Below are 25166 nucleotides of genomic sequence, written 5' to 3'. Positions count from 1 at the left end.
AATTCCTAAGTCTCAGAGATTGCTTTGTAACCGTCAATAGCTTTTATAAATCCTTGCTTTGCTTCCAAATGCCTTTATGATTTTAAGAACTTTCCCACATCACTTTCCCACATTTTTATTACATTGTCTTCTATAAAAAAATTTTCAAGGTTATCACTAAAATACCCCTTTGAAACTGCCCAAATATTTTTGCTATCTATCAGATTTCAGTGGATAAAGAAGTACTTATAGAGAATGAAAGAATGAAAGTTTTTAACAATAAAATTATGAACTCAAAATACATTGCCCTTCTTTTTTGTTTTTCAACATATCTCCTGATAATAAGGAACAGTGGCTTAGCCATGCTAAATACAGTCTACAATCATTGCAAGCTAACACAAATTTTGTACTATTCTTTAAGATGAAACTAAAATATTATCTACCTTTATATTATGTGAAGATGAGGACGCACATGATTAATAAAAGTGAAATTTCAAATAGGTTTTGAGTCAAATAAAGAAAAATAATGGCTCTTAATCACCCCCTTGCTAAAAGAGTTAGCAGTTCCTTTCAACTTAGTTTATATCTGTTTTTCATTTGAACACTAATCTAAAATACATAGTTTGGTCATGTAACCAGTATGGATGTCTCTGAATTCAGATACAAACACAACATTCATTCATTTTTACAATTACTTAGCTGATGTCCCACATTTTTTAATTGCAGCACCTCTCTCTGGAGGCTATGCTGATATAAAACAAACACACACTAGAGATTATGTTGATACTGTACCTTAAATTGCAGGGTGAGCTCTCAGGTCTTATCAGTCTGCTCTGATGTCTCTTTCCCTGCAACATAATGTCTCTGTCTCTGTTGAAGTTTACCCTTTCTTAACTGTGCAGAGAACATGATTTTTCTTAGGGGGAGGGGGAAGACACACTACTCTTTCTCAAAACTAAACTTATTCCAGAGTTCCATGATTGACTCCCCAACATACGACTTTTTATGAAGCATTTTTAAGTCTTATAAAGCAACATCTTTAAGGTAAAACCCTGCATAGGAAAGCCGTCAGGCCTGGTAAGAATAACCACCTCCTGTGATGGGGCATCATGGTCCTTGTTTCCTTCTCAGGAGTCCACCAAATGGAGAGCAGGTAACTTTTTGTTTTAAAGACTCAGAATACAGCAGGACCAATAGTAAATCCTCAATTTCAGTAATTAGACAACTAGTTTTATAACAAATACCTAAGCAAAAACATCTTCACCAATTTTTCTGGTTTTCATACCATTCTAAGTGAGTTTAAATCATTACATTTCTATGTGGGTGAATAAGTTAGTTTCAGATAATTCCAATTTATTTTTATGAATAGAGAATTAAAAAAAAACAAAGCACGAAGAATATCTTTTTAAGATCGCAAGCAATGTTCATATTTTCTTATCTAGAGTGTACTGTAGTCTTGTTGGGAGAAAACTAAACAGCGAAATTAGAATATGATACTTTAATATTGTATTCAATGATTTTTTTACACAGTGAACAAAACTGGAGTATTTTCCAGGAAAAAAAAATCACATAATTTTTTACAGCAAAATATTCCTGAAAAGAAATATCATACTTAGTAGATGTCTCTCCCTACTCTCCACCCTCTGCTAGTTCTCAGAGAACACTCTACTTTTTATCTTTATAGATTCGCCTGTTCTAAACATTCCATATCTGTGAAATCATACCACATGAGGTCCCATATGACTGGCTTCTTGTAACTAGTATATTTTTTTCAAAATTCATCCATGTTGGATCATGAATTTCTTTTACTCAGTAATGCTCTGCTTTAAATAGTGTTGCAATGAACATAGAAGTGCATAAAGTCCTTCAAATTAGTATTTTTGCATTCTTTGGGTAGCTATGTACCAACAGTGTATGAGAGTTCCTTTTTCTCTACACCCTCAGCAACACTTTGGGTCTTTTTCATGTGGGCCATCCTCACAGGTGTGAGATGACACATCATTTTGGTTCTGATTTTCATTGTACTAATAAGTGATTATGAAAATTTTTTATGTGCTTATTGGCCACCTGTAAGTCTTCTCTGGTGAAATGTCTAATTAGCTTTACTGCCCATTTTTTGATTGGGTTATTTGTTCTCTTCTTGTTAATTTGTATGAGTTCTTTGTAGATTTTGGATATTAGCCCTTTGTTGGATGTATGAGGTACATGTATTTTCTCCTTTCATAGATTGTTTAGCTTATGTTTTCTTCTATATATTTTTTCAGGTCTTAAACATGAGCTCGTAATCCATTTAGATTTATGAAAACAACACAAATGTCCAAAGACGTATTAGTGAATAAAGAAGTTTTCTATATGCACAATGAAATATCACTCAGCATGTATGTTTTCTCTCACATTTATACACACACACACACACACATATTTGCTACATGAGTGGAATTGAAGGGAATTTTGCTATGCAGTAAGTCAGAAGGAGAAATACAATTACTAGGAGATTTCATTGATATGCAGAATATGAAGAAACAAAACAGAAAACCTAAACCAAAATAACCCCCAGAGAAATTACAGTAGAATTGAGCCTACTAAAAAAGAAGTGTGAGGAATGGGTAACAAGGAGGGGGAGGGGTTCAACTGACTATGATTGAGAATAATTGGTATGTTGGTGGTAGGTCTGGTGTAATAACATACATCTCAAAAGATGTGAACCTATACTCCTAAATCATATACAGTGTTGCAAACTAATGTTATATGAATAAAATAAATTTTAAGATAATAATATTCATTTTTGTTTATCCATACATTAATAGACAAACATTTGAGATATTTTCACATTTCAGCTGTAATGAATGTTGCTAAACAGTATATTCACGTACCAATTTTTGTGCAGACATATATTCATGTTTCTATTGAACTTGTTCAATTAAATTTTAACGGTGGCGCAGCGGTTGAGCGCTGGGTTGCGAAGCTGCGCGCGGCCTCTGTGGCGCCGGTTCGATCCCCGGCTGCTCCCCGGCCACCGGAGGAGGGTCCCACATGGCGCGCAGACCTCTCCTGCCGCCCGCTGCTCCCCTCGGCAGTGTACTTCGGTCCTTCTGCCTGCTCTGCTCCCTGCTCTGGCTCTGGTGAATTCTCTCACCCTCCCTCCCGCACTTCTGACTGTACCAAGTGCATGTATAAACAGAGCGAACAAACAAACCAGCAAACAAATAAATAAAGCATGCCTCTATAAAAAAAAAAAAATTAACTGTTGATCTTTTAAAGCAGCTGCATCATTTTACATTCCCCATGAAACATTCTCACCATCACTCTGTTTTAATTATTATAGTTATCATAGTAGGTAACGCATGGTATTTAGTGGTATAGATTTGCATGCCTAATGATTGACTTTAGTTATTTTTTGTATGCTCATTGCTTAGTGACCATTTGTAAATATTTTCTGAAGACATTATCCTATTCTTTGCTTTTTTTTATTTTTAGTTTAGTGAGTGTGTGTGTGTAGAATAACTGGGGTATAGGCCAGAAATGCAGGTGAGAGGATTTACCAGGGACTTAGGGAGCAGAACCGGCAGATTTACTGAAACACACTGCAAAGGGGAGCAGTGGACAGGACAGGAGAGGTCTGCAGCACCATATACGGGTTAGTTACCTGGCAGGGTCTGAACTCAGTCCATAGCAGTGATAGCACTGAGACAACCCCTATGCCACCAGGGAGGCCCCCTTTGTCTGTTTTGTTTTTTTTTTTAATTGGGTCATTGCATTTTATCATTGAGTCCTGGGAGATTTTTAACATCCTTTCAAAGACAAATAATTTACAAAATTTTCTCTCACGTCTCAGTTTGTTTTATATTTTCTTGACGTCCTTAGAAGCACAAAACTTTTAATTTCCATACAAACCAATTTATCCATTTTTTAGTTTGCACCTCTGGTGCTGTGTCTAAGGTTTTACCTAAAATCACAAAAATTGACCTCTATGGTTTCTTTGAATGGTTTTATAAATTTAAACCCTTAGGGCCTCCCCGGTGGCTCAGCGGTTGAGCGCTGGGTTGCGAAGCTGCCCCCCGCCTCTGCGGCGGCGCCAGTTCAATCCCTGGCTGCTCCCCGGCCACCGGAGGAGGGTCCCACATGGCGCGCAGACCCCTCCTGCCGCCCGCTGCTCCCCTCAGCAGTGTACTTCGGTCCCTCTGCCTGCTCTGCTCCCCGCTCTGGCTCTGGTGAATTCTCTCACCCTCCCGCGCTTCTGACTGTACCCAGTGCATGTATAAACAAACAAACAAATAAATAAATAAATAAATGCCTCTATAAAAAAATAATAAATAAATAAATAAATAAATTTAAGCCCTTCTATTTTTCTATAATTAAAGTAACACTGGTTTTTAGTGCACAGTGTGAAGAGATAACCTACCTAATTCTTTTGCATGTATATAACTAGATGTTTCAGCACCATTTGATCAATTATTTACACTCTAAGTAATCTTGTCATATCTGTTGAAAACCAATTAAGCATCAATATAATGATTTACGTTTCATTGATGGATACATACATCCTTTTGAAAGAATCACAGTGCTTTGAATACAGTGCCTTTATATTAAGTTTTCAGATGTTTGGTATCAGAGTAGTACTGATCAAATACTTAAACTGTTAAGAAATTTTTCTTTGCCTCTTTTTTTGAGGTATATATGAAGAATTGGCATGAATCTGCATCTAAATACTTGGTAGAATTTACCAGTGATGCCATCTAGGTGTGTGTTTTACTGGTGGAAGTTTAATCTCTAACTCAATCTTTTTATTTTACATAGGTCTATTCTAATGCTTTCTTTCTCCTTGAATAAGTTGTAGTAGTTTGAGTCTTTCTAGAAATCTGTTCCCAAGTTATCTAATTATTTGTCATCCAGTTGTTTAAAGTATTACCTTATAATTATTTTTATTTCTGTAGAATAGGCATATGGATAGGATGTCTCCCTTTTCATTCCTAACTTAGAGTCTTTGTTTTCAACATGATCTGTCAACAAAAAGCTATGTCCATTTTTTTTTCAAAGAACCAACTTTTAAAAATTATTCCATTATTTTTCCATTCCTTAATTCATTAAATTATGCTCTAATCTTCATGATTTCCTCTCCTATGTTTGCTTTGAGTTTAGTTCCTTCTCTTTTCTTGTTAAAGTAGAAGGTTAGGTTATTGGAGAAATTTCAAATATAAATGCTTATAGCTATAATAAGCACTATTTTATCTGTATTCCACATACTAACATACGATCTTAGTATACTGTATCTTCATTCCATTCATATTTCATCTAAAATTATTTTCTGACTTTCCATATAATTTCTTCTTTGAGCAACATCTTTCCTTTTAAGGAAAATAGTTAATTACTTTTGGTATTGACCTATGCTTACAAAGGACAAGAGCATAGAGGGTGTAAGACAAGGAGAAATTGCTCTGAGAGCCCCCTAAGATAATCTCAGTGAGAACTTTGAATCAACTTCAGGCTGAACTTTAATGTGATACTAAATACTAGGTGCTCTTTTCTTTATGTTCCCTGTATTTCCCAAGTGTACACTGAAATGAACACAATTTTAGTCTATCATCAACACTATTTTCTCTTCTCTTTTGATCTTTCATTCCCTCTTTTACTATATTTTAAGCACATCTATTTGAAGGATTATAAATTAGAACATAAATCCATTAAAGTTTATATGAAGATGTCTATCAACACTTGTGAATGAGTGAGTCCTTGTGTGAATTTATAACTTTTTATAAAATATATTTAGCTTGGAATAGAATAATAGCAAATATAAATTTATAACTATATACTTTTATTTAGCTATAGGTGTTTTATTTCTTGTTAAATATTAATAACATATTGATATATCATGCAGTACATATAGGCATAGCAAACAAACATGCCAACAACCCAGGAAACTGTGGTGTAAATTCTGGGTTGATAATAATATAGTCTGTGGCAGAAAATTGTGATTTTTTTTTGTTGTTAAACTAAAATACCACAATTTCAACCCATATTTTAAATAATGGGAGTATTCAATGCCTTCTACTGAATAGGAAATACATGTGTATTATCTTATTAAACCCTCACAGATATTCCAGGAGACTGGTGCCACTAATATTATCACTTAGTAGAGGAAGAGATTAATTTGCAGCGGCATTAAGCAACACAAAACATAGATGATAAGATACAAAACTAGGGTCATATCTGCTTTAATTAGGGGTCTTGTAGAAAAGCTCTCTGACTCAACCAGAATTTATTAATATTGGCAAATTAGTGGTTCAAGTGATACATGGTAGATTCTTCTGAAATGGTTAAATGGTTGGGAATGTGTTCTTTGATGTGCATTATATCTTTCCCTAACCCTCCTACTCCTTTTCTCATCGTGAATTCTCAACAGCATTGTCATCAACCTATACCAATGATTGTTCCGATTTACCTATTACCAAAGGGGACAGAGTGAAGGAGAAGGAAATGAGGGACAGGAGGAAACAGGGTATTTGAAGGGGGCAGAGGGAGCTGGTGGAATGATAGTGAAATATGTGCAAAGGAGGAGTAAATATGTAACCCCAAAATCAAATTAATAATAAAAATACATTTTTAAAAGGATGAGCTTTTTTTAAAAAAAAGTTTTTTATTTATGCATACAAGAGCTGGGGTACTGGCCAGAGGTGTGTGGGTGGGGAGAGGATTCACCAGAGACAGAGTGAGGAGCAGAATGGGGAGATTGACTGAAATACACTGCTGAGGGGAGCAGTGGGCAAGTCAGGAGAGGTCTACTACGCCATATGGGTAGCTCCCTCCCCTTCCGGGGATCAAACTTGGGCTATTCTCCAGAAACAGCAACAGACTGAAGATTCACTCATCAAACTAATCAAAAATCCCCATTTTATGAATACATAAGGGCTTGCTGCCTTTGTCTCACAGAAGGCAGAGATAAAATTATGTTGGATTATATTGCTAGTAGGAGTATTTGCATTTTATTCTTTCTGGCATTATATTGTCTCTCATTCTGTTATGGAGAACATACATAGAATGAAAAAAGGCAAAGGAGTTTTTCTCCCTGTCACTAATACTTTCGTTCCCTTACAAATAAGAAAATCCTAAAAGGAGCATGGTAGGAAGGTGTTTCCACTTCAAATTAAGAATCAAATGTTGGGGCCTCCCCTGGTGGCGCAGTGGTTGAGCGCTGGGCTGCAAAGCTGCCCACAGCCTCTGCAGGCCAGTTTGATCCCTGGCCACCAATGAGTGTCCCACATGGCACGACAGACCTCTCCTGCCACGCGCACTGCTCCCCTCAGCAGTGTATTTCTTCATCAATCTGCCTGTTCTGTTTCCCGCTCTGGCTCTGGTGAATTCTCTCACACACACCCACCCCCCCTCCCCCGTGCTTCTGACTGTACCCAGTGCTTGTATAAATAAATAAATAAAATCTTAAAAAAAAATAAAAAGAATCAAATGTTACACTCAGCAAAGGATAGTAAAGAAACAACTCTGTATTTTTATACTAAGGCTATTTCTTTTTACCTGAAACCATTATTTATGGGATTCTGAATGATTCACAGAGTAAACAGATGATTCTAGTTTATCTACTATGTGACCTATTTACTAATTGTAATGGATTAACATTTCCAGATTTTACTGATTCATTTTAATTCTTTGTGAATTGCAAAAAGCAGCTTGTTCAATAAATGATAAATGACAGAAATATTGTGTGGTTAAAAAAAAAAGAACACCAAGAATAATTATGTATAAAATGGAAAGTATAATGGGAATTTTGTCTGAATAAAAACAATATAAATCCCATTACTTGATGCATTTAAGAATATGAAAAGATGCATTATGATGAAAAATATAATTTAATTACACAGCTAAGTAGCAGTGTTTCTTCATATGTAGTCAAATAGATGAATTAAGAAAAAGCTGATTAGGTTTAAAAATTAATCGGTAATTTATGAGAATGAGAAAGGAGAATCAGTGCATAGTAGCACCACTGAATTATTATGTTACAAGTTGTTTTTTTTTATATATATAACCAAAGGGATAGCTATTTCCTTAAATAAGATTTACCAAGTAGGAGACCAGGATAAAGTATATGAAAACAAAGGAACTGCTTAAAGGATTATTAAAAATGGATAAGGCATTAAAGCAGCAACCATGCATTCAGGCCACGTGCTTGTCTATGGAATTTCACTTAATTAGAATATAGTATTGTCAGTCATTCCTGCAAAGACAAAACATAAAATATATCAAACTTTATAAAGAGAGAATGATTCTCTCAGTCTGTGTCAGCCTACAATAAGACAGGAGACTGATTTTTCCAGTGATGCAAATAGCATATAAATCAGCCAAAGGAATTGCATTTTAAAATGAAACTTCTTATGAAATTGTCAAGTTGCCAGTAAGATTTCATTAAGATTTTTAAGCAACAAACATGATTCTTCATAGTATTCCAAAATGCAGCAGACTTTTTTCTAAGTAGGGATACAGTAACCTTAGATGTTAAAGTTGGCAAATGATTCCTCTCCTATTCGCCCTCTCCAGTTAATTTTTAGTTTTTCACAGAGATCTGAAATATTCGTTTGTTAATGCTTATCCCAAAATAAAGTCATCAGTTTGTTGATTTCTGACACTAGGTGAGAATTCTTGGGGTTAAAAAAAAATTACTAATTAAGTCACATTTCCTCAATTTTCTTTGAAAGTGGAGCTTAATCCAACACTTTTTTCATCTGCTGAAATGTAAGAGGCATTACATTTTAATTTGAAAAGAATCTTAGCCCATACAGAATTGGCAGATATACATTTTTACTGATCACTTTTTTCTCCCCCTTAAGAAAAATGGTCAGATGGTTAAATTTAAAGGTCAAGAGAGAACGATCATTATGAGACTGTTACATATAGTTACAGTAAAGAGGTCAATTCAATAGAAAAGTGAGATAACCTCTTTCAATAAGTTCAGTTTATTCTTACCTTGGGGAAAACAACAATAAATGTGTCACCTCACACTGTTAATAATTGTACATGTTGTTATAAATAAATTTTCAAGAGCTGAAATAATCAACCAAAGTAAAAAGGCAGTTTGACAAATTTGAGCTTTTGCAGTAAGAAAAAAATCATTTAAGCAAATCTTTTTCACAAGGTGGTTCAGTTTTAATGACAGCATGTGAGTTTTGGTTGAATGCCCAGATGCTGTATTTTTTTTTTTTTTTTTTTGCCATGCTAGTTTAGTCAGTGTAGCAATCCCAAAGCAACAATAGAAACAATTGACAGCACACAAATTAGTAAGGAGTCTGGAATAGCTGACTCTTTTTACCTTTTGCTTTACTTGACTTCCTTGGTGTGGGATTCAGAGTAATACATTTTTATTAAATATTCTTCTTGTAGAAGTGACTACCATACCAAAAGTTAAATAAACTAATGAAAAATATGATTTTGCCTTCCAAAAAATGTCAAGGTTTTAGAAGAATAGCTAGATCTAAGCAGGCAAAGTGAAATAGAAAGTTAAGAAAATTTATCTGCTGGGCCTTCCCGGTGGCGCAGCGGTTGAGCACTGGGTTGCGAAGCTGCCCGCAGCCTCTGCAGCGCCGGTTCGATCCCTGGCCGCAGGCAAGGCACCCACATGGCACGTAGACCTCTCCTGCCGCCCCCTGCTCCCCTCAGCAGTGTATTTCGTCAGTCTGCCTGTTCTGTTCCCCGCTCTGGCTCTAGTGAATTCTCTCACCCTCCCGTGCTTCTGCCTGTATCTAGTGCTTGTATAAATAAATAAATAAATCTTAAAAAAGATTAAAAAAAAAAAGAAAATTTATCTACCTATCAAAAGGAGAAAATTCTCTCTTCCATTAAAGAAAAGAGAAAACTTTACAACATAAATGATTCAGGCTGAATGTCTCTATATTGTCCACATACCAGTTCAACTGCATCAGGCCTGGTAAGTACAGTGGTCTAGCCTAATTATAGTTGATGTACAGCTCACTGAAATGTAAATAGCATTCCAAATTTGTCAGTCACACCACCAAAATGAAGTTATCAGTTATGTTTCAATCATAGGCAGATGGTTTGGGGAAGAGTTTCTGAGGATTATTTTAGGACTAGCTGGCTATCAAACTGAGCAGAAGTCTGAATAATGGAGCCTAGAAAAATGAAGCTTCTGGTCTGTGTTATATATGATGGGAAGAGGTTCTGAGTGTTTGGTGGAAGACCATGCAGTAAAGTGGGACTCTGGTGAAATCAAAATAATGTCCATTTCCTGTTATACTACCACTTGCTAATGGTCTGCTATTATGTTGGACTATGGTATCTTTAAATAATTTTAAACATTAAACCTTTACACTGAGTAGCCCTGTTGAATTATTAGTCTACTATCCAAACCAAAGAAGCACAATTTTTTTTCTTACATTCACCTGATATGTTTACATTTTAAAATAACCAAATATATTAACTAATAGAGTCACCCGATGAATGGTAAAAGTTAATGTAATTATTTAACTTGTTTTTTTCTTCTCTACCCATACTTTACACAGGAAGTGCCATACTGTATTCATTGGTGTATCTCCAGTGCTTAGCCTGGAATATAGTAAATGCTTTAAATATATTTCTGAATGAATGGTTATTCTGCTTGCTTTTGTTAATATGAAAAAGAAAAAAAAGAGGAAGTTTGGTTCATGCCTCAAAATACTCGTACCTTGTCTGTGTCAGTCAAAATTACTAAAATGGACAATTATAATAACACAAAGCTTATACAAATATTTTTCTTAGGATAAAGAGTTTCTCTTTCATAGAGGAACTAGAGTTAGAGCATTGTGATCAATGGGGAGTAACAGAAATACGTACAATTGCCCTAGGAGAGTCACTCAGGCATCAGTGATTTTAAACATTTCAAACAACAGTCAGGAAAAAGATGTGTCTAGTTGGAGGACTTTTGATAATTAAAAAAAAAAATCACTGAGTTTCATCAGTGATCAGTTAACAAGGAGTGATCAATGTTGATGCTAGTGCAGACTTGAAAGAAGGATCTGAACTGCTTCAAGACTTCTGATCTGTGCATCACCAGCATTACCAAAATAATTCTAGGTTTTTGTCTTTAGCATAGTCTCTCTACTAGAAGGGAAAGATGTTAAACTAGTTTTGTAAATTAAATGTCATTTAAAGTGAATGTGCTTGCCTCTGTGCTCTCAAAGGATTTCAAAGAATGAGTTTATTTAATAAGTATAAATAATAGTAAATAAAATGAGCAATCTAATTTTCACCCTCTAGCTAAGAATTCATCTATCTGTTCCTGACCAGCCAGTAGAAATGAAATAATTAGATCATTAATGGAGTACTGTGGTAGCATGGATAAATTATAGATTAAGATAAGGTCCAGTTTTCAATCATTTTCAAGCTGAGTGTTTAAAGCAATGTACAAACCTGTTCTGAACCAAATTAAGCAAAAATAAAAATGAGTATGACCAAGAATAGTCAGTACTCAGAATCATAAGACTGAGTCTACTGCACAGTGTCTCGTTGTCCCACCCAGGGAAACTTGTTTGTGGGAGTGAGGTGATACAGGAAGTTTACAAAAATCACAGAGTGCAAGGCAATCTGGAAGAAGAAAAATGTCATACTTAAAGAAAAATGTTTTTTTCTTAGGATGAACATTATCTAGGATCAGTTTTGAGAATGTACATATCCATTTTCCAAATATGTGTTGTAAATACTGTAACATACAGCCATTGCATTACTAATATTTTTTTCCAACTTCATATCAGAAACAATCAACAAATAAACCAAACCAATCCTTAATGTTCTCTCAATCATGTTTTCTGAGTTATTTCCTTCTATCTACAAATGGCAAGCAATTAACAAAAAATTCTGAGCAATCTCTGACTCCCATTGCTTAAATAACTGAAAGCTCTTCCATCTGGAAGGCCACAGATTGTTCCCATTCCTTTATTTCTTAGTAATAAACTTCTTGGCAATAAGTCTTGCTTTAACAAATAGCTCTTTTTTCAATAAGTAACATGAAAATCCTAATACAACTCCATAATTTTTAATTTAATGTTTAATGATAAACATGCCTATTTGGGACCTCCCTGTTGACGCAGGCAGTTGAGCTCTGCACTGTGAAGCTGTCAGCATTCCGGCCAACCAGCAAGAATTCCACATGGTGCAGCAGACCTCTCCTGTCTCGCCCGTTGCTCCCCTCAGCAGCACATTCGTCAGTCTGCCTGTTCTGTTCCCCGCTCTGTCTCTGGTGAATCCTCTCACCCTCCCGCGCATCTGGCCTGTGCCCTGGTTCTTGTATTGATAAATAAATCTTTTTTTAAAAAATGCCTATTTTATTTTACTTATATATGTAAGTTACATAAAACCACTTTGAAAACTAGGATAAATAAACGAAAAAGTTTTTTAGTTTAGATGAAAATTACAATTTCTTTTCCCATACCATTTCCTCTTAGAAGGGAATGTATACTCTTACAAAGTATACAGCTCCCAACTCACTCTAGGGCTCATGCAGAGGGATGTTTGAAGTTAATGGTAAAGAGGACGGAGGGTGGGGATCTACTTCCCTCCCAGAGAACAAGACACACTAGGTTTGGTAAACTCACTCTTAATGGCACATCTCTCCACAGAGCACAGAGCATATAGTTTATACACACAGATATTTTCATGTTCCAGGTCTGTCAAAACCTGTCATGTTTTCTTCTCTATAATGTTATTAAATCTGATTTCTTATTTGTGCATACTATTCATAGAAAATCATATATTGCTCATCTTTTTTTATGTACAAAATTTGAAAAGAGAAGTGAGCAGAGTCAGGTCAGAAACCATACTACTACTCCTCATTGTCATTCCCTCAAACCTCAAATTGTCAAAAAGCTGTGAGTTGATGTTATCAGGAAAGAAACTGTGTAATTGCACTAGCAGGCAGAAGTAGCAGTTGTACAGAAGCAAGCAGTAATTTACACCAGCAGAAAGAATAAAATCAATACAATGAGACGTAGGAACATGAAATCAGAATGCAAAGCATCTGATATAGATGAGGAAAGGACTTTTTTGTCAATAAATATATATTAAATAGGAAATACAGAAGTACCATGAATACATATGAAAGACTTCAATATTTAAATACCACACAAATGGAGCTCACAAAGGCCTTACTCTGATATGATTCAGGCAACTGATTCAGCTATGCAAGTAATAAGCTTAGGTTTGTCCAAACTTGGTCAGAATCAGGCAGAGATAGGAAAGGATTTCAGCAAGCAGTGGCATGTTCAATGAAGTTTGAAGACAAAATTAGAAATAAATTTGTATAATTTACTATAAAAATGGCCAACAGCCAAATGACAGAGATGTCAAACAGTGACATGAATAGGCCAGAAGCAGAAACCACAATTAAAATAAATTATAATTGTGTCATTGAGCCTATTGTGTTGACTGAGTTCTACTGTCACTGAAAGATGAACCTACATTTCACTTACTGTGATTTTCTCAGACCTAACACAATGCTGGGAACTTGGCAAATGTTCAACACATGATCCTTAGGTCGAAATTTCAAATTAAGAAAATGGAGTAAAGATTGATGCAAAAGTAGGAATATATGCAATGACAAGATTTTCTGAAATAGTGTGGCAGGGACATAATTTAAACCTCACTGTACAAACACCTATATCCTTAAATCATATGTTGGGTTGTAAAGGAACATTAGCACCATAAAAATAATGCAAGTTTTAAAAAGGAAGAATACAGAAATAAACAAATTTAAGTCTCACTGTAAATTCTTATGGGATATGACATTTGCATTAATTTTCCACAATAACTGCTTCCCAATACTTCCTTAGCATTAATGCCACATTCCTGATTTTTTTTTTATTTTTTTTTTATAGAGGCATGCTTTATTTATTTGTTTGCTGGGTTGTTTGTTTGTTTTGTTTATACATGCACTGGGTACAGTCAGAAGCGCGGGAGGGTGAGAGAATTCACCAGAGCCAGAGCAGGGAGCAGAGCAGGCAGAAGGACCGAAGTACACTGCTGAGGGGAGCAGCGGGTGGCAGGAGAGGTCTGCGTGCCATGTGGGACCCTCCTCTGGTGGCCGGGGAGCAGCTGGGGATCGAACCGGCGCTGCAGAGGCCGCGGGCAGCTTCGCAACCCAGCGCTCAACCGCTGCGCCACCAGGGAGGCCCGCCACATTCCTGATTTTTACTTGACCACACAATTCCCCAGAATATGTAATGAGATTATTCTCCATAGTCCCTCACATTTCTGTGCATTTTTTTCATGTTATCATTTTTAAAATGTTTGTATAGGAAAAAGCCTGGGGAAATAGAGATAGGCTTTCCCTCCAAGGCAATGGGCAGATTTGCTTCCCAACGAGATGACAAAAATGTCTTCCTCTGGGACAAAGTTTGGGCAGATTTTTTTTTAGGTGTCCCCTTATAAGGTTGTTGTTTCCTAAACACAGGGTTCACCATCTGTGACACAGGCCACTGTGTGCACTGCTTCCATGTAGACATAAATGTTTGCACCTCCATGGGAAGTGGAAAGCAAGAGAATGATGCACACATAAAGCTCATATTGCCTGTTTGCTCTGAGTATTAAAGTCCTTTGCCTTTTTCCCAGAGTCTCTTGTCCTCCAATAGTATCTATGCTATGATAGCCTAGGTGGTAGCTTGAAAGCAGAGTCAAGTTTCAGATACATTACCATTTTTGGTGGAATCAAGACTATTTCCCAGCCTCTCCTTAGTTAAGCAATGGCCACATGACTGAGGTCTAAATAATGGGGTTTGAGTGGAAGTGTTCTTTGACTCTCAAAATATGTCCTAATAATTATAGACTATGCACTGCTTGTATTCTTCCCATTGGATGAAATATAGGTAGACATAGTAAAGCCTCACTTGTTTTAAAGATAAGTGGAATCAAGTATAAAATCTAGGTGGTACTGAGCAATGAGATGGATTCCAGTCTTAAAAACTATATGAGTTTTATAGCATGCATTAATATAATTTTTATTAAGCACTAAAATGCATCCATTACTTTACTAAAAATATTACTACTTATCAACTCAGTGAAGTCTCACAAAACTCTATAAAGCAAATATTACTATAATTTTCATATTGCAGATGGATAAAAGCAATGGCTATCAAATTTAATAAATTTGGCCACATAGTAAGCTGCACACAATCAGAAAGTGGTACACAACTAGAAATTGCACTCAATTAGAAAATAGCAGAACTGGAGTGCATCCTTGGTCTGATGCTGCCAAATACTATGCCCCTTTTGAAGAACCACACAAGGCAAAGGACATACCTATCCAGTTCACTGCCATATACCTAGCACCTAGCAACATGCCTGCTACACTCTAAGTAATCAATAACTAGTTATTGTATTAATTATGGAATTGAATTCACCTAATCACTCTCATGCTCAGTTCCCTCATACACAGGACAAGAAAAATAGAAATCCTGAAAAAATATTATTAGAAATACACAAAATACATGAGTAAGTTTTGTCTTATATCAGGTACCAAATTAACAGTTATCACAATTATTAAGTATAGATTTTAAAAAATGGCAGTTGGTTTATTCTGTTCTTCTGATGCTTAATAACCAATTTTGCTTCCAGAGGTTAAGATCAATATATTACACACAGAGTGACCCTACTTTATGCAATTAGAGATGACAGACAGATGTTATAGCTTCGTGTTGGTACATAGAGAGATATTTATAATTGATACAGGAAATAAACATAGAGTGGACTGGATTTTATTTTCACTGTTTTATTTTTCATAATGCATGAAGATCCTTTAAATACCACTCAGGTCAGAAATTGTCTTCTCTGCAACAAATGACAAAATACTTAGCCCTTATACAAATGTGAAGCCTAGATAAGAATACAATCCCAAACAGCTGCAGCACACCTAGTTAAAATGTACATGTTGGTTGACAGCCTGCATCTTCTAACTTCTAGCATTTTCATGGGTGTACTTCTGAAAAGCAACAGAAATAATAAACTATTGCTAAATAAACTCAACTGATAAAAAAATCTACAACCAGTTTTCTAAATATTGAGATTGCCCCATCTTGTAGACATATAAGAGATTTTAACAGTTTCAAATAGGAAGAAATAACAAAGGATATATCTAAGACATGCAAACACATACTTTTGATTATTATTTGGTATTGTAAAATTATTCTCTGACTAAGCAAACCTTAAATCTATAGGATATATTCTTATAAAATTAGTATTTTAAAAATATGGAAAAGTAATCATTCATTAGTATAACATTGTAGATCCTATTCTCCCTTACATAGCAGGTATCATACATTATTGCTGCCCCTGTTTCTTGTTACAGATTTTATAACTATTTTGGGATATGGTCCTATTTCAGTCAGATTTAAACTCATTACTTCATGCACTTGGTGGAAGAGAAATTATCTGTCGTCTTCTATTTGACAGGATGTTCTCCTGGGCTGTATATTTTAGGTTCAAATATAGACTTTGCCTCTTTCTGTCATTTTGAATCTTGTTTAGTTGAACTGAGTAACTAGGTAGAGAATATCATATTTGTTTAGCTATACCTGTAACTACTGCTAACCTAGTGTAATCATCAACACATTTTCTTCATTTGGACATGATAAGAGTTTGATTTTTCCACTATATTTTACACGTGTCCACTGGTGCGTAAATCTTAACTGTATACTAATCACTGCTTAGGTAGTAGAATCTAGATATCCCATAAAACTGTGAAAACTAGGCCTGAGAGCTGGGACAGCTGTGTTTGAAACTACATACTCCATGACTGGTTTTGATACTTTTTTAAGAGTTACTATTTTTGAATGTATCTCATGAAAGAAGGATCATCACAAGGCTAAAATGCTGAAGTCACTTCGAACTACTAATCTTTCCCTTGAAAATAATTCTACAACTGTTTAGCAGATTCGTTGACTAGAAAATCAAATGTATTTCTCATTCTTTTTTCTCAGTAGTAGCTTTAATTTCTTTTTTAATTTTTCAGTATTGTCAGAATTCTATGACTTCCAGTGGCATATCATCAATCTTCTTTTATAATAGAATCTTCTGTTTTAGCATTCCCCAGTTATTTTTAACTATGAAAACAACAACATAAGCTCTACACTCTTTATCAACAAAATTGCTGACCTATTTCATTCACTACTATTTCTTCTATTTTAGTGAGTTCTGCCATTTCTTGAGGAAAAGACCAATTTCTAATATTTTTATGACTATATAACAAAAATAAAAGAAACAGGCTAGAGTATATTAATTCCTATTAAATGTGATTCAGGATTATAATTAAAGATTAATTCTTCAATCCTATTAGTTAGCATGCAGACCAATTACATAGAATTTTAACCTTTAAAATTCCTAGATGCCTCTATGGTACAAATGTCAAATATTAAAATGACAGCAACAATTCAAGTCAATAGTTTCCAGATGAAAATACTTGCAAAACTATCCAAGCCAGGGCCAAATATTGCCAATATTTTTAAATTATATGAAAATAAGTACATATGTATCAAATAGGGTTTGCTATGCCTATGCTATTTTCTAGTGTACAGTAAGGAAGAACTCTCTTCAAGTAGTCAGACAGCATTATAGTGAGAGAAAAATGCGATATGCTCAAAAATTCTAGGGAGAAAAATTATTGTGGATAAATATTTAAAAAATCAACTGGCCAGAAAAAATATAATAAAACCCCGTGAGTTCTTCTTAATAGATTTTGATTGAGAGGGAAGTTAATGACCTGGAGTTTTGCCTTAACTACAGAAATCAAATAAATATTGTCCAAACTCAGATACTTTTAAGAGTGAAAAGGGACACTGTTAACAATCACACCAGGACAATAAGAGCAAACACAGACCAATCCAATTAAATAAGGGATGCTGACCATCCAAGCTGGATGGATATTACTAGGACTATCCATCCAGAAATACTAGGAAAAAAGCAACCATTAAGAGAAGCTATATTCTCACTATATGTGAGGTCAACTTAAGAACATACTAAGATGCATGAAAGAGATTGTGTTAGAGGAACATTTCATCTCATTTCATACATTAAAGACTTTACTCCTTTACTAATTTTGTGTGATGATTTATGGGATGTTTCCCTTCCATCTACATTGATCCCTTCAATTTTCTCCACATTAAACATCAAGTGTGAACCTAAGGAAGAAAACATGGCTAAAAATAATGTTTATAATTATTTTTAAAATTTTATTTAGTTTTGTGTAGAAGAACTGGAGTGTAGGCCAGAGACTGGGGAGGTGAGAGGATTCACAAGAGACAGATTGGAGAGCAGAATGGCTGTATTTACTGAAATACACTGCAAAGGGGAGCAGCAGGCAAGACAGTAAAAGTCTGCGCACCATGTGGGGGTTAGCTCCCTGGCCAGGGATAGAACTCAGTCAGTGGCAGTGATAGTGCTGAGACTTAACCCCGAGACCACCAGGAAGGCCCCAATGTTTACAATTTTAACCTATTAGTATCGTCATCAGAAAAAGGAAAGCAACAGATTCACAGATAAGATTGCAAAGGTGAATGAACTTCATGAGAAACCCTAAGTGCTGTTACGTGACTATTGAGAAACTGATCAAATCATTATAATTTGAAGGTTTACAATAATTATTATTATCAATCAATAATAACCTATTGTTTAATATTCAATAATTAATGTCTAATATAATAGTACAATTATTCAGTATCACTATCAATAATAATCACTAACACAAAGTATTTATATGTACGAGAAACTCTCACAGCTTCATGGGTTAGGAATCTGGGCAGACTATAATTGAGTTAACTCAGGGTCTTGCAAAGCTGCAATCAAGAAGTCAGCTAGTCTCATCAGCAACAACAAAGAAAATAACCCAGTCAAAAAATGGGCAGAAGAGCTAAAAAGAAACTTCTCTGAAGAGGAAATGCAAATGGCCAACAGACACGAAAAAATGTTCAGCATCACTTGTAATCAGGGAAATGCAAATCAAAACTACCATGAGATACCATCTTACACCAGTGAGAATGGCACATATTAAAAAAAACTAGCAACAACAAATGTTGGTGAGGGTGTGGAGAAAAAGGAACTCTCCTGCACTGTTGGTGGGAGTGCAAACTGGTCCAACCACTATGGAGAGCTGTGTGGAGATTTCTGGACCTACTAAACATAGAGCTTCCATATGATCCAGCAATTCCACTCCTAGGTATTTACCCAAAGGACACAGAAACATCAATTCCAAAGAGCACCTGCACCCCTATGTTTATAGCAGCTCTATTTACAATAGCTAAGCTTTGGAAACAGCCCAAATGCCCAAAAATAGATGACTGGATCAAGAAGATGTGGTACATATACACCATGGAATATTACTCAGCATTCAAAAAAGATAAACACATGCAATTTGCAGCAACATGGATGGCGCTGGAAGGGATCATGCTCAGCGAAATAAGCCAAAAAGAAAAAGAAAAATACCGGATGGTCTCACTCATAGCAGGAATCTAGAAAACTTAAATAAGGGACCAGGAAAATGAATAACTATAAGAAAGTGAAAATCAAAATCAACAAAAAACTATGAATCAGAGACACTTTTTGGGGGGTGGGGGCCGGGAGGGGAGGGATTGGGGTCAGAATGGGGCATTTGCAATTGTATGGGGGAATATAAAAATAAAATTTATTATTAAAAAAAATAAAAAGAAGTCAGCTAGGCCATATTTTATCTGGGGACGTGTTTGAGGAAGAATTTGTTTCCAATTTCATTTACTTCTTCAAGATTAGTAGAAGAGTATATGTCTTTTCCAGTTGACTAAGACAAAAAGCTTTATATAACAGAACATAATTAAGGTCCTTTCCCATATGAGTAACCAAATCAAGAATCTGGCATGCCTCTATTGCTATCATATTCTATTTGTTAGAAGCAAACTACGTGATCCACACACTCTACTGGAAAATATTACAGAAGAACAAACATATTGCAAGTCACCTTATTATATGTCTGCCACGGTAAGTACATTAACAGACATTATGAAATAACAATTTTAAACCACTTAGTTGCATAACAGTGAAAACATGAGTTTGGCAATAAACTTTCTCTGAGTATAAAACAATTCAATGTATGTTAAAGGTAGTATGCAATAGAGTACACCTAAAGGTAGTTAAGGTTGTATAGATCATAAACCACTGATTATATAATAGATTGTAGGGCAAATATGAAGTAAGCTTTCCACTGTTTTGGCTCCACTATGCAGAATCTAACTATACCTATTCAATGTTTCTCAGGTTAGTTCCATCTTTCTTATAAGAGGAAAAATTTTAGAATCTAGGTTATCTTTCCATTATAGTATTAAGTATAGTTTCAAGTGAATGAATCTGTGTTTGTGAGCATAGAAATTTTAATGAAAACTGCTAATGATTGCATTAGTGCATCAAACCTCAAAGTTACTGTGGATGTTGTCAATACTGGTATGACAGATAATTTAGTAGTTTATAAATCCAAACATATTTTTCCTTTTGTTTAAAAAAAAATAGGGGCCTTAAGAGCTATAGTGGAGATAAAGTTTATCAATGCTTTGAGATTGATGTGGTGTAGTAATATGTATTTGAGGAGGTATTAGCTTATACCTGTAAATCATACGCAGTATTGTAACCCAACATCACTGCAATAAAAAATTAAAAATTAAAAAAAAAATCTGGGTAGACAACCTACTATGAAAAAAATTTTAATAGTTGCAAAATGAGAAGAAAATCAATTAAAACCATAGAAAGAAAAATCTAAATAATAGACTAAATACTTTATCTCAGTAATCTTATTAAAGTCATAAATTTTCCTTTGTCCATAGCAGTTTTATTTATGTGTTTCAGAAAGGGATTTTTTTTCTATCATTAAGTCACATAAGCTTCATGCCAGTTATCTTCATGCCAATATATTTACAATCTGTTGATAATTTACTCTAGATTATAGTTCAAAAAACTGGACTAAGAGTGACAATTTAACTAATCATAAAAATAAGATGTTAAGACCATAAAAAATGAAATACCTAAAAGAAATTGATAAACATATAATAGATTAACAGTAAACTTTATAAACTTTAAAAAACGTAAGGTAAGGGGGCCTCCCTGGTGGCGCAAGGGGTTAAGAAGCAACCTATATCATGCTCAGCGAAATAAGACAGAAAGAAAAAGAAAAATACCGGATGGTCTCACTCATAGCAGGAATCTAGAAAACTTAAATAAGGGACTAGGAAAATGAATAACTATAAGAAAGTGAAAATCAAAATCAACAAAAAAAATATGAACCAGAGGCACTTTTTGGGGGGTGGGGGGCGGGAGGGTAGGGATTGGGGTCAGAATGGGGGGGTTGCAATTGTATGGGGAATATAAAAATAAAATTTATTATTAAAAAAAAAAAGAAGCAACCTATGAAGCAATCTGCAGCCACTGCAGCACAAGTTTGATGCCCAGCCAGAGAGCAACCCACGTGGCACAGCAGACCTCTCCTAACTTGCCCACTGCTCTCCTCAGCAGTGTATTTCAGTAGATCCGCCTGTTCTGTTCCCCACTCTGTCTCTGGTGAATCCTCTCACCCCCCACAACTCTGGCCTATACCCCAGTTCCTGTATGTATAAAAAATAAATCTAAAAAAAAAAATAAGGTAAGTTTAAAAACTATACGTATTGCTAGCAGAGGTAGGAAGAGGAAGCCAGTAATATCACTTTTCTGGATTACGAAAAATTATTTTCATAATATTTTTACAATTGCTGCATTTTTCTCACAAAAACAATAAAAATATTTGTCATGTAATGTTTTTAAAGAATATATTGGAATTGCAGATCAACTGTCTTCTAAGTTCCTCAACCTTTCTAAGTTCTAAAAGTCAAATATAGGGCCTCCCCGGTGGCACAGCAGTTGAGCGCTGGGTTGTGAAGCTGCCCACAGCCTCTGCAGCGCAGGTTCAATCCCCGGCTGCTCCCAGGTCACTGGAGGAGGGTCCCGCATGGCGCGCAGACCTCTCCTGCCGCCCGCTGCTCCCCTCAGCAGTGTACTTCGGTCCTTCTGCCTGCTCTGCTTCCCACTCTGGCTCTGGTGAATTCTCTCACCCCCTGGCGCTTCTGACTATACCCAGTGCTTGTATAAATAAATAAATAAAAACAAATCTTTTTTATTTATTTAAAATTTTTAAAAATTTTAAAAAGTCAAAAATAATATTTTGGAGCAACTAAAAATTTCTAAAAGTAGAAATTCAATACTTTTTGTATTGATTTTATGAAAAATACATATATGAAACACCTGAGTTGCAAAATATGCAAAGCAGTATCACCACAACCCTACAAAAGAAATTTAAAGATTAGAAAAGCAAGTTGTAAGGTAATTAACTACGAAACATGTATTTTGGAAAATGTCAAATATTTACCGCATTTGTACAAAAAATGTACATGAAGCAGGAAAAATATTACAATACACATACAGCAGCCTTGTTTATATGAATTGGTAATACCTGGTTTTTCAGTTAATACTTTATAAGCTTTACAGTTTAAAAAAAAAAAAGTAAATCCTCTAAAAGTCAAATTTTCAGGTAACCTCTAGTCCTCAGTCAGTGAATTCAAGAACAAGAATGAATTTCAAAGGATGTATATTTTCCTTTCATAACTCCAGATCCTGATTATAGGCAAGAACAGGAGAACTTAAAAGCCACTCTTAAATGTCACTTTTAAAGAACACCTGGCAGGTGAAATAGAAAGTACATAGTTGTGCTGGCCAAAATGAGTATCACTTAACTATATAAAACATTCTTGCATGGGGAAACAGTTATTCCTAATTCATCTGTTACTGGAAAATACATAAATGAGGTCAAAGAAGAGATTAAATAAATGGTTTAAATCTCCCTTTGAAGGTGCTTTCTCTGTTCTGTGTTCTGTGGCAGCTGTTCTAAACTATTTCAACTAGCCTCCTTTTCATTTTTCTTACAATTTTAATTTTTGTTTGCTTCATGTATTTTTCCCCTGTGAAACACAGCACATTCTTCTGACTTCTATTTTTTACAAATGTGATGTTAATGTCATTAAAATATCAATAGATATTTCAATCATTTAATTTTAATTAATCATTCCTTAATTTAAAATTAAACTAGTTTTTCCAGTATTTTCAGAGGAAATTATCTTATAAGATATACACATAATATCAAAAAATGCTTATTATCATTTTTCATCAGGAAAATGCAAAGCAAAACCACAATGAGTCACCAACTCATACCTGTGAGAATGATTCATACCAAACAGTCCAGAAACATTGTTTGTTGGTGAGGATATGGGGGAAAAGGAACACTTGCACGCTGTTGGTGGGAATGTAAATTGGTCCAGCTCCCAAGGAAAATAGTATGGTGGTTTCTCAAAATATTAAAAATAGATCTATCATATCATCTAGCAATTCCACTGCTAAGCATCTACCTGAAAATGCATAATCACTTATTTGAAGTTATGCATGCATGCCTATGTTCAATACTAGTTATAATTGCCAAGTTATGGAAGCAACCTAAGTGCCCAAGAACAGACAAATGGATTAAGAAGTTGTGTATGTTTACGTATATACACACAAACAAGGGGATATTATTCAGCTATAAAAATAGATGAACTCCTGTCATTTGTTACAATATGGATGGAATAGGAAGGGATTATGCTAAACAAAATCAACTAGAAAAAATACAGGCATTGTGTTGTTTAGCTCATAGGTGGAATATAGAGAAAGAAAAAGAATCAGATAACACCAAACCCTATAAATCTGACTGTAAACCTAAGGATACCCAGGGGGAGGGAGCAGAGGGAGAAGGAAGACAGGAAAGGACACGAAGGAGTGTGGCGGAGAACTGTGTGTCCTGGAGGTGGCTGAGGTATGGTAACATATACCACAAGACATAGAATCCTGTATTTCTTAATGATCTACCATGTTGTAATCCTATCTTACCCAAAACAATTAAAATATAGGAAATAAATTATGTATTACTAGAGTTGGTTTCTATTCTGGAAAATATTACATATTACCATGTCTTTTATTTTTTTTTTACATCATTGTTCATTTTTAAACAATATTTGCTGGCCCCCACCCCCTCAGGTGTAGTCCCCATAGATTTTCCTTCACCAATGCACCCGTGCACCATCACCTCAGTCCCCTGTGCTCCTCCCTTCCTCCCTCTGATCCCTCTCCCTCCTCCTCCCCTGCAGTATGTCTCTGATTTATAATTGTCCACTTTTGCTTTGTTGTGTTTTATACTGTTATTATTTTTTTACACTGATGTCTAATTTGGTTCCCCTATATTCCTGCTGTAAGTGAAACCATCCAATATTTTTCTATTTCCTTCTGGCTTATTTCATTGAGCATAATTCCTTCTAGTTCCATCCACATTGCTGCAAATGGCATGAGTTTATCTTTTTGACAGCTGAATAATATTCCATTGTGGATATACAGCACATATTCAGTAGCTTTCCTATACACAATCAATCTGAAGGAGAAATCAAGAAAACCATCCCTTTTATAATTGAAACAAAAAAAAAATCAAATACTCGGGAATAAACCTAACAAAAGAGGTAAAGGACCTAGACATCCCCTACTCATGGATTAGAATAATTTACATTCACAAAATGGCCATCCTACCAAAAGAAATATACAGATTCAGCACTATTCCAATAAAAATCTCAATCACATTCCTCAAAGAAATAGAACAAATACTGATGAAATTCATATGGAACCACAAAAAACCACGAATAGCCAAAGACCTAATGAAAACAAAGACTAATGAAACAAAGACTAATGAAAACAAAGGGGAAAGGAGATATCACACTTCCAAATGTCAAGCTATAACTACAAAGCCATATAATTAAAACATATTACCATGACTTTAAAAATAATAATTTTATAACTTTTTCTGACTATAGGAATTCTGACATTTGTTTTACTTTTTTAGGTTAAAGTATTTTATTTTTGCCTATGCATTTTAATTGTATTAACATAAAATGTACCATCTTATCACTTCTTAGGGTCATAGTTCAATAGTGTTAAGTAGATTCACATTATTATGCCAACAATCTCCAGAACTTTTTAATCTTGCAAAACTGAAGCTCCATCAAAAAACAGAAAACGACAATTGCTACCCAGGATATAGAGACATTGAAATCTTTGTCCACTATTAGTCGGAATGAAAAATGGTGCCATAT

Source organism: Talpa europaea (genome assembly GCF_964194135.1).
Source record: "Talpa europaea genome assembly, chromosome: 3".
NCBI classification, from domain to species: Eukaryota; Metazoa; Chordata; class Mammalia; order Eulipotyphla; family Talpidae; genus Talpa; species Talpa europaea.
The sequence above is the reverse complement of the archived record's forward strand: the minus strand, read 5'-3'. Positions refer to the sequence as shown.